Source organism: Pongo pygmaeus, chromosome 2, assembly GCF_028885625.2.
Source record: "Pongo pygmaeus isolate AG05252 chromosome 2, NHGRI_mPonPyg2-v2.0_pri, whole genome shotgun sequence".
NCBI lineage: Eukaryota > Metazoa > Chordata > Mammalia > Primates > Hominidae > Pongo > Pongo pygmaeus.
The window spans coordinates 76,992,378-77,010,583 of record NC_085930.1 but is presented as its reverse complement, the minus strand read 5'-3'; the positions used below and the strand labels follow the sequence as shown (position 1 = coordinate 77,010,583).

At 34.5% G+C, this 18,206-nt stretch overlaps 1 protein-coding gene across 3 annotated transcripts in view; it reads left to right on the top strand.

Moving 5' to 3' along the window:
* The first annotated feature begins 13,135 nt into the window (after positions 1 to 13,135).
* Positions 13,136 to 18,206, top strand: part of LOC129033834 (contactin-6) — a 319,503-nt gene continuing 314,432 nt past the window's right edge. The window contains exon 1 of one of the 3 annotated variants that reach the window (XM_063661824.1): positions 13,136 to 13,446. The gene's annotated coding sequence lies outside the window, so the exon portion shown is untranslated. Of the gene's footprint in view, positions 13,456 to 13,485; positions 13,550 to 18,206 lie in introns of those variants that run through there. The other 2 variants (XM_054482896.2, XM_063661825.1) reach the window with 2 other exon arrangements.

Here is an 18,206-nt window from a genome sequence, read left to right as displayed (position 1 = left end):
ATGGTCTCTTTGATGGTGGCTGTCCTTTGTAGACTAGATTCAGCACCATTGGATGTAATGGAATAGGGCTCCCTTGTATTAATAGGAGAGGTGAAATTCCAGAATGGCGGTGACATCTTTCAAAGTTTATTTTTAAGGGCAAGGTAAAGACCATAAGCATAATTGGCAGTAAGGCCTGAGTGACAACAAAATGCCTTTACTGTAGGAATCAGTGGCGACTAATAGATTATGATGTTCCTTTGGATGTAAAACATTGCCAGTCTGCTAAGGGGTTACTGGACTTGTGATATTAAAAACAAAAGTTTAAAAGAGAGCTAAGGAGCAGAAGGCTGATATCAAAGATCACAATGAAAAATCTACTGTGTTTTCAAGTTGTAAATTTCCGTATGCAGTTCTAACCCAGGGCTACTTGATTCAAAGTGGACCAGGAAGAACCTGTAATGACACTACAGTTGTACATAGTAAAAATGCCTCTGATTCTTCCTTAGAAAGAACTGTGGCCATTTACCACCATACTTGTACTCTGGGAGGAGGAATATCCAGAATTTGGGGAATTTTTGAGTATTGTTGAATATAAGTCTGAAATGACACCTCTCAAGCTATGATAGTCCACTAGTTAATGTGGACTTTGGAATCCAGATTGAAAAAAAAAAAGACTGACCCAAGTCTGTGTGTGTAGTGTATATATGGACCAATTATTTGGTTACTTCCCCAATTCCTTAATATAAAATTGGATAGATATGCCTAATTGTCGCCAGCAAAACCTTCAAATTGGCTTCCTGCCATACAGAATAAGAGTTGCTATGATAGAAAAGCCAACTGAAAGATTCCTAAATATCCTTTCCTTTCCCTACCCCCAGGCAAAAATATGAAATCTGAAGAAATAACACATCCCATGAGGAAATGTGCAAATTAGCACCACCAACAAAGATTTAAAAATTATAATGTTAGTACTCCATTATATCTCTGTTTAATTGAGCTACAACAATAAAAACAATAACAACACCAAGTGGATTGGGCAGTTGGTGAACTGCATATACCATTAAGGTTGTAGCCCCAAATGTAACTGCTATGCTACCTGTGTTCTCTTTGCTAGAACATGTCAACACAGCCTTTGAAACTTAGAATGTAACTATTGGTCTGATGATTGTGTTTTTTGCAACTCACATCAGAAGAAGAGAACAAAATCAGATTGTCTTTTCATGTGAATGACAGTAGTACATTTTCAGCATCTTGTTACAGGGCTGTTTACATTCTCCTAACTTGTTTTCATATTATAGTCCAGGGCACCTTGATTATCTTTGAATTATGCAGAATATTACTGTGTTGCACTATACTGAAGATTATCCTAATTGACCTGGTCAGCAAGAAAGACATGTAATTTAGATGTCCTATTAAGACAAGCATGCCATATGGTGGGAAATAAATCCACAAAAGCCCTGGAACTGTTATATTAAAAATATCTTTGGATTTCCAAATATCTATGGCATCCTAAGACATCCCTTCTAAGATAAAAAAAAAACCTTATTTCATCTTATAATTCTTATTATTAAGGATGAGACCTATTACTTGGTGGGCTTTTGGATTTTTGAGCCAATATCTATTGTACCTATAAATACTGACCAACTGAAGAGGGAAGAAAATACCTCAAGCCTATATAACAATTCACTTGGTGTGAAATGTTTCTGTGAGCCAAAAGTGGGCTAATGTCTCATTGTTTTTCATCTCAGAGGTGGTTCTAAACAAAGTGGCAAATAGAAATCTTTCTGGAAGGTGGAGCTGTGAGCTGTGCATTTGTTGTTCTCTTTTGTAGGCATGGAAAATTGGCCAGAGTTACAAATACACATCAACTCTTGACCAGTGGTGAATGGTTTGTCTGGTTAGTAAAGAGTCTGGTAAGGACAAGAATGGAAGTTAAAAACAGGGAACAAATCTTGATGATGATGGACTTTTGGGAGTAAGCATTTGCTCATTTCTTTGTGTCTCATGTTAGTGTCCACCAGAGGGCACCCACTGCAAAGAGGCGGTCGACCACCAACCTGTTGACCAATAGAGAACAACCTGCTTGGTGAATATCAGTTTTCTTTCTTTGGCCACAGGAGTGCTAGTGCAATGAGCCCATGAATTGAGTGTCCATGGCCTCAGGAATAGTAGTGAAGCATGGATTCAACAGCATGGGCTCCCTCAAAGCAGAGAAGATGAGGTACTGCCACTGCTGATTGCCTAGTCCACTGGCAACAGAGACCAATCATGACTACTTAATATGACATCATTCCTCAAGGAGTCCAGCCACACTCTTGATGGTTATAATAGACATTATCTACCCTAAAGGAAACAGTGATTTATTCTTATCAGTACTGAAAACTACTCAGGATATAGATTGTTTTTTTCTCTGCCAGCAACACCATCTGAGGACAGAATGCCTAATCTATCATTATGGTGAGATATATGTGTGTGTGTGTGGTGTGTGTGTGTGTGTGTATATATATGTCATATATATGATATATGTCATATATATGATATATATCATATATACGTCGTATATATGATATATGTCATATATACGTCGTATATATGATAGATGTCATATATACGACGTATATATGATAGATGTCATATATACGACGTAGATATGACATGTCATATATGACGTAGATATGACATATGTCGTATATATGACGTAGATATGACATATGTCGTATATATGACGTAGATATGACATATGTCGTATATATGACGTAGATATGACATATGTCGTATATATGACGTAGATATGACATATGCCATATATGCATATATGATATATGTCATATATATGCATGTATGATATATGTCATATATATGCATATATGATATATGTCATATATATGCATGTATGATATATGTCATATATATGCATGTATGATATATGTCATATATATGCATGTATGATATATGTCATATATATGCATGTATGATATATGTCATATATGTCATATATATGCATATATGATATATATGATATATGTCATATATATGCATATATGATATATAGATATATGTCATATATATGCATATATGATATATATGATATATGTCATATATATGCATATATGATATATATGATATATGTCATATATATGCATATATGATATATATGATATATGTCATATATATGCATATATGATATATATGATATATGTCATATATATGCATATATGATATATATGATATATGTCATATATATGCATATATGATATATATGATATATGTCATATATATGCATATATATGATATATATGATATATGTCATATATATGCATATATATGATATATATGATATATGTCATATATATGCATATATACGATATATATGATATATGTCATATATGTATATATGATGTATGTCATATATTATATATGATGTATGTCATATATTATATATGATGTATGTCATATATATGATATATGTGATGTATGTCATATATATGTCATATATATGTGTGTGTATATATATATAACTAAGATCAAGGGACCCATTTTGTAGCAAAGGATGAATGACAATGGATGAATGACAATGGAATTTTCAACGGTTTTATCATGTACCCCGTCACTCAGAGGCAACCAGTCAAAAATAATGATGGAATAAACTGTTCAAGATTCAACTAAGTTGGGAGTTCCAGGAACATACCCTGCAGAGTTAATGCTCAGTCCTCTAGAATATGAAATATGCACTAAGCCTGCATTTAATATATATGGTTCTGTGCATAGTGGGTGGAAGACATGGATCCAGGAAATGACAGGTAATAGTAGCCTTAGTCTTTCCATTTGCAGAATTTTGGCCTCCCATCCCCATGAGTCCTACCTGTTCTCTTTAACTATCTTATTCCAATAGACCCAAAGAAAAAGAAAAAAGTTAATATATGAGTGGATATAATTAACCCATAATGCCATAAGAAGCCTTATTTGCTGCTACACAGTGGCATCTGGAAGGAGTATGTTTGCAATGCTGGCAATTCAGTGGAGTATCTCCTAAGATTTATTGTACAGTAATAATTGTGAAAGGTCAAATACAGCAATATAGTTTCACTAGGGCAAAGTATGTAAGATTACCATCTCTTCAAGGAAGAATGTCTGGATTACTCAAATAGATAAGCAACCTGGAAAAGTAAAATTAGTAGTGAAGGATGAAGAAAGTCTAGATTTGGAAGTAAAGAAATGAGATGATAGATATGAATTATGGCTTAAGACCAAATTCAGTAAGCTTGTGAATTTTTTTCTCTAAGTCTGTTACCCTTAAGTCATTGCAGGGAATTTGGCTGACACAATTCAGAATCTGACTTTATTACTGATTGGACTTAAAGAAGGTCATGAGTAGATCTGAGTGGTTCAAAGGAGGAACTATATTCTATGCCTTGTTTTTCTGCATCATTTCAAATATTCTCATCCTGACCAAACATTCAAGCTAATGCTTCATTCAGCCTAACATAAATATTACCCGACAGTGATCCATTTCTCACAATTCTCATTTCCCATCCAGCAGTTTCTCTGATATTGAGTACTCACACAAAGCTGACTCTTACTCATATAGGTATGTACTCTAGATGTGTAGAAGAGTTAATATCCCATAGGACAAACCTTGACCAATATGTGGGGTGGCCACACAGCCTCACTGGCTCAGCATTGATTTCAGCTATACCAGTTGTTTCAGCATTACTATTATTAATACTTTCTCCTTTCACTCTCATTATTGTCCTGTTTTACATAATGGGGTATATGGTCACCTTATTACTAAGGTATCAGAGCCAATAGATAGATGCTTCTTCCATGCTTAATTGAGGTGGAAAGCCCTGAGAGGCATTTGATACACTTTGTAGATGTCTCTATACTATTGAACACTTATTCCTATATGGTGTTGAAAAACTCAATACATCCTTTTATTGGCTTTTCCTTGCTCCATTTTTAACTCACACTGTGATTACTGTTTTCTGAGATCACATTTTGAATGAATGGCTAACATGACAAAAGGCAAAAACTCTTTGTCTTAGGCTTCGCTCTTGGGAGACCCCAGACTAAGTCAGCTTGGTTTCAATAAGTACTAATATTGTATCGACTAGTTATGGTTCCATAGAAAATCATTTCAAAATTCAGTGGCTTAAGACAAGAAGAATTGATTTCTTTCCCATGTATATAAGATGGATGAGGGTCAGGTTATCTAGGCTGTGCTTAGTTGGGTAGCTCTGCTGTTTACTGAGATCTTTGTATCAACAGGAATAGCTCTGTTCCAAGTATTTTTCATCCTCCATGGATTGCAGTTTAGCCAAAGTGAGTTTTCCTATAGTAATAGCAGAGGTAACAAGAAGGTGAGAAGAAACACAAAAGACAGTTAAAGCCTAGGCTTATAGCCAGCACGTTGTGACTTCTATTCTCATGTTATTGGTCAAAGCAAGTCACATGTTTAAGCCCCAAATCAAGGGGCAGAGAAGTATACTCCATCTATGATCAGGCAATGGCAACAGTGTATGTGCAGGGAAAGGTGAGGAATTGAGGCTAATAAATCAATCTACCATATGATTACAAAAGAAATGTCAGTATATTTCCTGTGAAAGAAAAGCCTATGAAGTATTTCTGGTAATGATGCTAGTAGGCCAACAGGTAAATTCTATTTAATGGGAACTAATGAAACTCATGTTTTCTATGTCTAAACATCAAAGAAACACAATGCAACAATTTTTACACTTCATAAATTACAAACAAAAATGGAGGAGACAGAAAAGTTATTTAAGAGACTACACTCTTGATGTAAGAGTGTAAGTAAGATTTTAGAGGGTATGGCTTCTGACCTCTTCATTATGTCTGGGAAATAAGATACAGTAATAATTATTACATGTGGAACATCTCTCAATCTTCAGAGTTGAAAAACATTAGAGTAGAAGAAGAATAGCATTAATGAAATACATTTATTTTCACTGGGGCCCAAGCAATGTATTCTATAATTTAGAAAGATCACAATGGGCTTTATGGTAAAAGATACCTCTAAAATAATGAGCCTTGCAGAGCAATTGGCACTCATTAAAATTCAGTGTTGGAAGCAGCAGGTGGCAGGCAGTTTCATGGAACAATTTTGCAGTGTCCTTCCAGGGTTGAAGCAAAACAATTCATGTCATAAGATACCAGGTCTTACCCAGTCCCCATTTTAAGTTACCATAAGTAACAGTTCTTCTATATTTGTATGAATAGATTTAAGGAACTTGAACTGAATGTATTACAATAGCTTTCTAAAATATACATTTTCCTACCATGTGGTAGAAGGTGAATATATGCATTTCACTTACTATTTTCCCTTTGAAAAGGAATACGTTTCATGGCAAAATGTTGTTACTTGTTTTTCCAGAGGGAAGTGAAATTTGAATATCTGTAAAATTACACATATGTGGTATAAGTGAAAAAAATTGTTTTGGGGCAAAAGACTAAGGAAATTATCATCCTCCCTTCAATGTACTTTCTCCTGAGGGAAAGTAAATGTGATATGTGCAGTGGATTTCTCTTCATGACACGCTAATCCCTACCACTCCCTCACCAAAAAGGAAAAGAAAACGCAAGAGAAAAAAAAATGATTTCCATTTCTCGGGACCATTTAATATTTTCTATTCTTTACCAAAGCACCGTGGAGGTTTGAGACAAATAATTAAATTCAGACCATTTTCATGAAAACAAGCAGTTCTTTGAAGAATGTCGGACTTAACTATCTAATTAATTGTTAAATCTTGGCAGTTATAGCCTAAAACATTACATATTTAAGAGAAACTTTTTACTATACCTTCAACGCTAGAAATAACCATAAAATTATAGCACTTATTTTCGCCTTCTATTTGGTATACCAATGGACATAGCAGGGGACTCTTGACAAGGGGTTTAGAATACAAATGCTGGGGTTAAGTGGATTTGGATTCATATCCCCATTTATCTTTTTACCGTTGTGTGATCTTGGCAAAAACCTCAATTGCTAGTCAAAGGTGATAGGAATATCTGCCTCATAGGGTTGTTACCAGGACTAAGTGAGATTTTGGACTTGGTGTCTAGGTCACAGGAAGCACTCAGAAGATTATAGAAAATTGTTCATATTTTGGTAATATTAGAAGTGTCTGTGGTGAATAGAAGTAGGTTATAGAAAATATTTTTTTAAACATGGGTTATTTAGAAAAGTTGTGCATACCAATGGGCATAACAAACAAACAAAAGCAATAAATAACACTGAGACAATATTACTCATGTTGGTCTATGACAGATCTTTAAAATAATTGTGCATGTTCAATAAATTATTATGTGTTAATCTTTACTTTTAATTTATTTGGAGAAAAACTGTCATTACGGGTTTCTTCACAACAAGGCAATTATTTAGGAGCAACAGTCAATAATATTTTCCTGCAGGAGGCAGAAGTAGATTAGGGTTTTGTGGAGCCTGAAGTTCATAGCATTTTGAATGCCCACTTCAAGAGGTGGCAGTTAAGAGCAAACCAAGTATTTCACTGGAAAGTATCAGGAAAAGTACAGACATTGGATTTTTTCCCCCTCTTTGGTAAGGAGAGAAGACGAAATAGCAGCTATAGGAAGAGGCTCCCCTTGGGGCCTTGAGGGATCAAAAAAAAAAAAAAGGCAGTGCTTCCTGGTTCACTGAAGTGGGTTTTACTGGCAAAGAAACTTTGCCACAGCATTCCTTCAGAGAAATTCTACTTGTCAGCTTTTGCCTAATGTCAGCATCTGCTAAGTGATGCAATTCCACTGGAATGTGTGGAACTGAACTGTTGGGATCAATACCTCCCAGGCCTTGTGGGCCTGTGTGGGCTACTTGCACCTAAGGAGACTCTGGAACCGATGACTGCAAACCTCAGAAGGAAAAAATATATTCAGTACAAATGTTAGCTACTACACTAAATACAAATGGGACAAGCTACCCTATAAAAAGACAACATCGATTTTTTTTTCAGTCAAGCTGAATGATGTTTATAAGAAAGGCATCTAAAACAGTGACAAAAAGTGCTAATATTCTAATATATACAGGAAAATAAAAACCAGAAAGAAAGGAGATATGCTAAAAATAATTCATGTCAAGGAGATGTAAGCATATTTAAAAGGATTCCTAAGATGCTATATAATCATAAAAACAAAATCCACTAGAGATATTTATATATATAGTGTGTATATGTGTGTGTGTGTGTGTGTGTGTGTGTGTATAGCCTTTATCGATTAAACAATTTAGCAGCAGAATATATAGTACAAAGCTTCTTGAAAGATAATTGCTCCATTTAAAAAATATTTCTGGGAAATATTTAAGATACCTCTCACAGAACTTGACATGTCAAGTAGGCAAAATGTGAGAAAGAAAGAGTATAGCGATTTGAATAATAAAACAATATTAGTCTAGATTCTTGAGTCAGGCTGCTTAGGTTTTATTCTTCCTCCACTGTCAGCCAGTTGGATGTTCTTGGACAATTTAGTTAAACTTTGTATGCTTCAGTTTTCTTGTTTGTTAGATTTTGCAAATAATATCAAACTGATCAGGTTGTTATAAGGATTGAATACATTACTAATGCAAATGTAATGCTTAAGACACTACCTGACACATAATTTGAGTTATAGAAGTTGCCTATCAATAAGATCATCATCAACATCATTGTCCAGAAAAAATATAAATGAATAAAACTAACTCAGATCTATAAAAAACTAAAATGTCTAAACATTAATTGAGATTAGAGAGGTGATTTTCATTGTTTCACTAAAATCAATATTAATAATAATGTACACAACAGAAATATTTTGGTAGAATGATAGGCTTATTGATTTTATTTTTTCAAAGCCTTTAAGAGAATCTACAGTCTGTCATCATTTAATTCATTAAAAATCAACTTTATTGAGGTATACTTTACATGAAATGACATATACCTATTTGTCTAGGTTGATAAGATTCGTCCAATACATATACCCTTGTAATCATTGCCACAATCAAAAACAGAATGTTTTTATTACCCGAAACATTCCCTGTTGCCCATTTGCAATTTATCTCTTTCTCCTTATCCCTAAACAAACATTCTGTTTTCTGTCAGTATAGAATTGCTTTTGTTTTTTTTGTTTTTTTTTGGATATCTTTCTCTTAGCATAATAGCTGTGGAATTAATCCAAGTTGTGAATATCAGTAATTTCTGGCTTTTTATTGCTAACTTGTATTATAATTATGCATTCACCACAATTTATTTATCCATTAACCTGTTGATGGACATTAGTGTTGTTTCCAACTTTTGGCTGTTATAAAAAAAATTTGCTATAAAATTTCCTTGCAAAAATTTCTGTGGACATACACTTTCATTTCTTTTGGGTGAATACATAAGAGTGGGGTTTCTCAGTAATATTACTTTAAGAGTGCCAGCTTGTTTTACAAAGTAATTGTAGCACTTTATACTTCTACCAGCAAGGTATGAGTTCCAATTATCTCACATACTCAAAATCTTTTGGAATTTTCAATGTTTTTATTTTATTTTATTTTATTTTATTATTATCATTATTATTTTGAGATAGTGTCTCATTCTGTTGTCCAGGCTGGAGCACAGTGGCACAAACACGGCTTACCACAGCCTCCATCTCCCAGGCTCAGGTGATCCTCCCACCTCAGCCTCCTGAGTAGCTAGGACTACAGGCACCTGTCACCATGCCTGGCTAATTTTTGTATTTGTTGTAGAGATGGAGTTTCACCATGTTGCCCAGGTTGGTCTCAAGCTCCTGGGCTTCAGCGATCTGCCCACCGTATCCTCCCAAAATGTTAGGATTACAGCTGTGAGCCACCAGTCCCAGACTGAATTTTCAGTGGTTTTCATTTGAGCCTGTTTAATTAGTGTGTAGTACCTGTATCTTGCAGTTTTGATTTGCATTTTTAAAATAATGATGTTGAGCATCATTTTTATGGGCTTAAATGTCATTTGGATATCTTTGGTAAAAATGTTCATATCTTTTTTTCATTTTCTAATGGGTTGCTTTTTTTGTTATTGAGGTGTAAAAATTTCTTAATATTTCAAAAATCAGTCTTTTTAAATTTAATGAAGTCCAATATTTCTATTTATTCTTTATGTTCTGTGTTTTTATGTGTGTGTATGCACATGAGTTTTAAGAAATCTTTGCTTAATCCAGGACTCATGTATTTTCTTTCAGAAGTTTTTTTTTTTTTCAACTTTTATTTTAAGTTCAGGGGTACACGTACAGGATATGCAGGTTTTACATAGGTAAATGAGTGCCATGGTGGTTTACTGCACAGATCATCACATCACCTGGGTATTAAGCCCAACATTCATTAGCTATTCTTCCTGATACTCTCCCTCTTCCCACCCGCCACCATGGGTACCAAGATGTGTGTTGTTCCCCCTCCATGTGTCCATGTGTTCTCATCATTCAGCTCCCACTCATAAGTGAGAATATGTGGTGTTTGGTTTTCTTCCAGAAATTTTAATGCTATACCTTTCAGTGTGAGATCTATTTCACGTTAGCTTTTTGTGTGTGGTACGAGGTAAGGATTAAGGTTAACTTTTTTACAAATGAATATTCATTTGTTCAAGCACCATTTCTTGAATTATGTTGCCTTTATCATTGAATTACCTGATACCTTTGTCTAAAATCCATTGACCTAAAATCGGCACATATCCATTAGCACAATATCCGTTGAATTACCTGATACCTTTGTCTAAAATCCATTGTATATGTGCTGATCTGTTTTTGAACACTTAGTTATGTTTTGTTGACCTGTCCTGCCAACATTACACCGTCTTTATCACTCTATTACTAGTAGTAAATTATAAAAATCACAGGATATGTCTGCCAACTTTGTCGTTCGATTTTACTTTCTTGGTTAATTTTATTGCTACACAAATTTTCGCCTCATTTGATGACTGCTACAAGAAAACCTACTGATATTTTGACTGAGATTATTTTAAGGCTAAAAACCTATTGGGAGATAATTGACTTCTTAAAAATATTGAGTGTTTTTGATCCATGTGGCATATTTCTTTACTTATTTAGGTCTTAATTAATTTTCCTTAGTAATTCTGTGTAGCCTTTAGTGTACAGACCTTGTTTTAGATCCTTGGTACCCACACCTCCTCCCCCAGTGTTTAAAGATTAATAAAATGAGAAGATATCAGCAAAGGGATCTGAGAAGGAGCAGATAGTAAACGAGAAGACAATTTAAGAAATTAAGCAAAAGCAGTGCTTAAAGGAGGAGTACTTGGTAAACTATATTACATGTGAGTGATACATCAAGTAAAATTAGGACTAAGTTGACCATTGCATTATTCTATGCGTAATTTAATATTGACTATGACAAGAAACACTTATGTGGAACAGTGGGGACAAAAGACTAATCAAAGTAGATTCAAGATAAAATGAGAAAAGATGAATGGAGACAGTAAGTACAGAGAGTTCCTTCAAAATGTTTTACTATAAACAGAAGCAAGGAAATGCAGTAGTAGACAGAGGAAGATGTGATGTTAAAGGGGTGCTGATTTTTAAAATGGGCCAACTAGCAGCAAATCTCTATGTTATAATGCTACAGAAGGTAGGGAGAGTTGATGATTCCACAGAGAGAGACAAGTGGGTAGAATGGTCCCTTGAGTAGAAGACTATCTAAAGCACAAGTGGATGGCTTGGTCTGAGGAGGGAGCACGGTTCACCTCAAGTAACAAGATGAAGGGAGAGTCTGTGGTCACAGGGGCAAGTATGTGACTAGATGCAGTGATAGGAGCTTACTGAAGTTTTCTTCTGGTTCTTATTCCTTTTTGGGTAAAACAGAGAGCAAAGCAATCAGCTGTCCTTGAATATGAGTCAGAGTGTTGGAGATTTGAGTAAAGGGAAATTCTTTAAATTTGAATGAATTTCTTTCCACAAAAAAAAGCCTACTACATAATGATTATTTTTCTTAAAACTCTGCAGAAAAAAGTCATCTTGGCATTTTTACAAATAAAATATATTTTTATTCCTAAAGAGCAAGAAATACTTCTATTTTTTTGTAAAAAAAAGAGGCAATAAAAACAGATATTCTCTCTATAAAATTATTAGTGTAGTTTGCCTTCTTATGAATTGGGAGAAACAATAGGGTAGCCCATTTTGAGTTTATGTTGTGTTAGGAAGCATCATCTCCTTTCTAAAGCCTCTTATAATGTTGGTTAGACCCTGTGAAGAAATCCATAGGACATAGTCATAAAATGTAGTCACAGAAACCTTCTTGCTCATCAGATGAAATCAAACTGAGGCCAAGAAATAGCTTTTGACTTATTTCCATTTGATTTGGGGATTTCATTTTCTCATTATCCACTTACTTTAAGATGCTAAGAGTATAATTTCTTCGTATGCCAACATGAAAATAAGTCCAAACTATCATTCTTTTCTCATGTTATAGTTATGTTTGTATGCATTAGAGTCTCTGTGTGCATGTATGTGTAATTCCTATTCCTTAGTTTTCACCCTTCAAGCAGTTAGTCCCTTCAAAACCCAATGACAAGACCCAAACATATTAAAAAGTTTAGTTGGAGGGCCCAGGGTGAAACACAAAAACAATTCTTCTTACAGAGCTCTTATGCAAACACATAGACACTTGTTCTCTGCCTCTGGAAGTACAAATATGTTACTTGGAAAGCAGCAATACTCTTTTGGACTTGTTTGACTTTACTTTCTTTACCTGTCTTTAAGAAGCATCATACACACATTTAAAAAATACAACTTAGAAAGGTTTTAGTGGTAGTGCATACAATTATATGATTTTATTTCCCTTTTCTGTTCACCTTCACTAATAGGAGTTACTGGCATGCTTCAGAAAGCTTACATTTGAATACTGTCTAAATCAGTGCAGACCCTTGACCAGCTTAATCTTTGCTTGCAAATGACAATGCAGTGAAACCAGTGGAAGAAAAAAATTACTTCCTTTCCTGTTGGAAACCTAATAAGTAGTTAGTCTGACCCAGTTTTCAATAAGAGAGATTTTCTGATGACCCGACAGGAGTGACTATCTCTAGTCAAAGAAAGAGGAGGGTGAATTTAATCTTTCATGCCACTGGAATGGCAGCTGCTCTCAGCTCTCTCTGATTCTGTGAAGGTTGATGAAGATAGAGCTGGCTTTCAATGTAGAAAGAATTTTCCTTTTGAATATTCCAAACGAGAGCTTTGCACATGTGCCTCAAGAACTGATTGTCTAGGCTCCGACAGGAATGCAGCAGGAGAGGAGCGTATTTCATGCTTAAGACCAGAGAAGAGCCACGCAATACTCAGTGGATAAAAGGCTTGCAGTCCCAGCTGGGAAAAAGAGTCCCATTATCTCCCAGCTGCATAGACATTCCATACGGCTTGGTTCTGCCTGAATGCACAGCATGCCTGGCTGAGAGCTTGAAACAGAGTTCTGCAGAAAAATTGTAAAGATCCCGAGACATTTCCCTGGTAAGATCTGTAAGTACAAAATTGTGCTGTCTGCGGCAATGAGAATATTGCTGGGCAAGCTGCAGCTTTTCTTCCTTTCAATGTCTTTGTATTAGCATAACAGGTAAAAGCTGGGGTTGGGGAAGAAGTCACTGCTTTATTGATGCTGTGTTTCTATGATGCTGATGTTTAAAATGCATTTATTCCTTGTGTGGGAGAAATGTATTGAATCTGTATTCCGGGAGGTTAGGATCAAACCAGGGAAAGAAAGACTACAGGTATATTTCTCAGTGTTTAACTAGTCTTTGCTGCAGTAAAACTAATGGGCAAGACGGGATGACAGTGCTAATTCTGGGACTTTCAGATGGCTACACGCCCTTTCTGTAACGGCAGATGGGAAAATGTGATCGCTAAATGTTTTTTGTCTTTTTTTTTTTTAATCAAAGGGATGAGGGGTGGGGTTTGCAGTTTTCACCGGATGATTTAAAAGAATGGTTATAAAGTTTCCTAGGGGAGGATTTGGTAAGGGGAGCAAAGCAAGACTGGAGGTCATATGGGCTCACCAAATTTTGTCTGGCATTTTGCTTTATACCCAGCTTCTAGATAATAGCCTCTGGAATTTCCTTTACCATTTACACCAGTCAAGTTGTCAGTATTAAGGTTCTTATAATACTTTATGAAACCTTTCAGAAGTTGATGACTTGGGAACAAAACTTTTAAGAGCTCTGAGATTAGCCACGTATAACCCATTATGTTAATGGGATACTATAACATTGGGGTTTGGGGGGAAAATTGGAATTCATAGTTTTTGCTTCTCCAAATGAAAACTACTTATGTTTAAATAATCAGCATCCTGACTATGTCCTCTGAGAAACATTCACAGAATGACTAAATAGAAGTTACACTGAGAAAAAATAGAGAGAACAGTAGAATCACACAGAATCAATTTGGAAAATGAGGTATTCATAATTTTATCTACAGTGGCAATGTTTTCTGAAGATGTCTGTAAAAGAAGGAGCATATGCTGAATATTGAATTGCTTGTTTTGAGCAATTTTCTTTTATCTGATGGGTTTATCATCTTTTTATTGTTGTTGTTGAAGGTTTCACCAATTTATGTGCATTGTATTTTATAAGGAAAGAAATGTTTAAGCAGGCTCTTTTTCCCTCCTCCTTCACACACATGTGTAAACATACCCGTGTTCACAAAACAAACATAAACATACAAAAATACTAACACAATTTGTGTAAAAAAACAGAAATACAGAAGCATTTCATCTTTGATGTTTCAGTGGGGTTTCTTTTTCTTTTTTTTTAGCAATAATCATGGCTGTGCAGTGCAAAGATTTCATATATATAAATGTGGAAACTTTTATGTAAAGCTTTATATGAGGTTATATAAATGCATAACTTATCACATCTTAGCAAAAAAGTCAATCATTTATAAATGACTTCATTGCATTACTTCCTTTGATTATTTGTAGTGAAGGACCAGAATTTTTTTTAGAATTTTTATGTAACTTTCCTTAATGAAAACAAATTCACTTGTTTACTTAGAAAAGGATCACATATTTTCTCTGAGTTTAGACCCCCACTAAAAAAAATCAATTATGTTGTGAAAAGAATGTGTGGTGTATTAAATTGATTGCCTACTTCTGGGTTTTTTTTTTAGTAAGTGAAAATGCTCAGTAGTATAAGAGTAAATTTGCACCTTTTAAATTCTTTTATGTGAGGACAAGGAATACAAAATATTTGCTTATTTATTCACTGTTTATTTTAATAGCATATTAATTGGAATGCAGAAGTATAAGTTCTACCCATTAAAAATGACTCAAACTATACATAAAAGTTCAAAAAGGAAACCCCATCACCTGTAAATAACAATCATGAAATTGGGTGACTATCATTGGAGACTTACTGATGCCTAAATTCAGATAAGATAAGAGATAAATACTTTTGTAAGAATGGTTTCTTACTATACACCTTCTTAAAAATAAATAATAAATATTTAGATAATATAGTCAATAATAGATACTCTTCTGTAAGAATGAGATCTTATCCTACACTTAAAAAAACAGAAATATTGGCCATGCACGGTGGCTCACACCTGTAATCCCAGCACTTTGGGAGGCCGAGGTGGGCGGATCACGAGGTCAAGAGATTGAGACCATCCTGGCCAACATGGTGAAACCCCATTTCTACTAAAAATACAAAAATTAGCTAGGTGTTTTGGCGTGTGCCTGTAGTCACAGCTACTCAGGAAGCTGAGGCAGGAGAATTGCTTGAACCCGGGAGGCGGAGCTTGCAGTGAGCAGAGATCGCATCACTGCACTCCAGCCTGGGTGACAGAATGAAACTCCATCTCAAAAAAAAACAAACAGAAATATTGAGTTTAATTTTTGATTTTAGATTTTAATTAAACTGAAAAAAGAGAAGTTGAAACAACATTGAAGAAATTGTTAAATTTCAGGTATAGATTTCTTTCCAAGGGAGATACTATGTCCAGAATAATACCCTTATAGTTAAGACCAAAAATTTCGAAAATAGAAATAGTTTGAAAATTTTTTTGGGGATGCACGTTTAAATAGTAAACAAACTTTTATAACCCTTGTTATGATGGTTAAATGCATTTGCAGTGTGATTTGTTGTCATCAACTCTACCCATACCACCTGAATTTAAACTACATCAGTTTTACATTTACGAGTACATACATTCTGGCTGAACTCCCATGGTCTCAGTCTAAACTTATTTCAAATTTGTAAGGAATTATTCTTTATCAACAGGCTTTTACTACCCAATTCACCATTCCTGTGTTCTTTATTTTGAATTATTTTTTGGGTTGCTAGATTTCACTAAGTAGTACATCTCCACCAAAGAAATAGTCATAGGTGCTATATTTTTTGTGAGTTTGCATACTTGAACATATATTTCCTTTGCCTTAGACATGCAAGATACGTTATCTTTCTTGGATCAAACTTAATTTTTTCTTTTGGAAATGTGTAAATGTTTAAACATTTTTGGAGACCCTTCCTGTACTGAAAGTTGTTTTGCAACATTTTTAGGTATGTCTGCAATTTCCGTCATTGAATGTGATTGCTTTTTTTCTGATAAATGCCTACATGATTCTTTTGGGGTGTGTGTGTGTGTGTGTGTGTGTGTGTGTGTGTGTGTGTGTGTGTGTGTGTGTGTTTACAGAATATTCCTGGATTTGTTCCATTTTCATTAACTTTTTTTGAGGTTTGCCCCATTAATTTAAGATTCTTTTATTTTAGGATTTGTTGTACTATTTCTTTTTTTCCCATAACCGGGCGTGGCCAAATTGTGGTTATCTTGCTTCTTTCTTTTCTTCAGGATCACCAATTTTGTACATGTTGTATCTCATTTGTCTACTTTCCACATCTTTCATATCCAAATTTCTTTTCAATTTTAATTGACAAATTGGTTATCTTCTTTACTTGAGAGCCACTTGTTCTCTTGTTTGCCACTTGAATCAATAGTATAGCTTACAATAAACCTATTAAGGCACAACCTTCTGTATTGTGGTCCTGTAAATACATGTTTCCTTCTCTTAACACTCTAGCAAATTTCCTCAGCTGGTAGGTTTTTGGGCAATCTGTATCCTCCTGAAAGTAAGAGAAAAAGAAAGTACTTATCGGTTTTCTCTGATGTCCCCCAAAGATCCATGATTTTTAGCATTTGGCTACAGTGGAAATGGGCTTCAAGTTGTGTTTTGGGGTTTTGTCCACTAACATTTTCATTGAAGACAGAGGGTTTTTTGCTTTGTTTTTTATCCCCACCACTACCACTGCTACCTTTCATATTTCTCTTTATTGTTTCTGTGTGAGAATAGAGGAAATTTAAAAATCTCTTTATTTAATGAGTTTTAAATAGCAATCTTTCAGTTTGGAAGAATTCTTTGAATGAAAATTTTATTAGAATGTTGTTATTGCCAGTATTCATATTGAAAAAAAGCTGTTCTAGTTAAAACTGAGTTCATCTGCATGATGTGTTGTAGTATTAAACATTTATTATGGTAAAGGCATAACACAGGACATAGTAGAGGAAAAAACAGAGCCATTGGGCATGCCTTCTGATAATGTCCCCTATTAGTTTACATTGATGAAGTCTGTGGCCTACTTAACTATTTTGCAATGAGTCCTAAGGTAATTTACATAAACTTTACATCATAGTAACATGAATCAAAATCTGTAGACTCAAATCCTTTTTGAAAGTATACTGAGTATAAAACTTATATGTATTAGGTTTACAATTAAATGAATAAATGAATGAATAAATAACTGAATTTCCCTAGATCTCAAATCCTTAAAAGAGGCAATAAAAGAACATGATGTGTCCTATGAAGTATTATAAAAAACTAATGATCTTACTAAAAAACAAATAGCAATTTCTCAGTGTCAATAAAATGATAGTGAGAGCAAGATTCAGGAGGCAAGCTCTTGAGCTAAAGTGCCGCCCATTATAGCTTTCCTTCCCCGTATCTACCACAGAATAGCTCTGTGGTCTTAGGCAAGTTTCTTAGTCTCTTTATACTTCAGTTTCCCCATTCATAGTGGAGATTATATTAGTATTGACTTTACAGTATTATCAAGAGAACTCAGCAGGTAAACATGTAAAAATCTTGGAAGAAAGCCTGGCAATTAAGAAGCACTCTATGTGTTAGTTGTTTAGTTATTGTTATATTATTATTGCTATTATAACACTTATATATGAGCCTTGGGATCAATTGGGTAAAAATAATATAAAACAATGAAAATAATAAA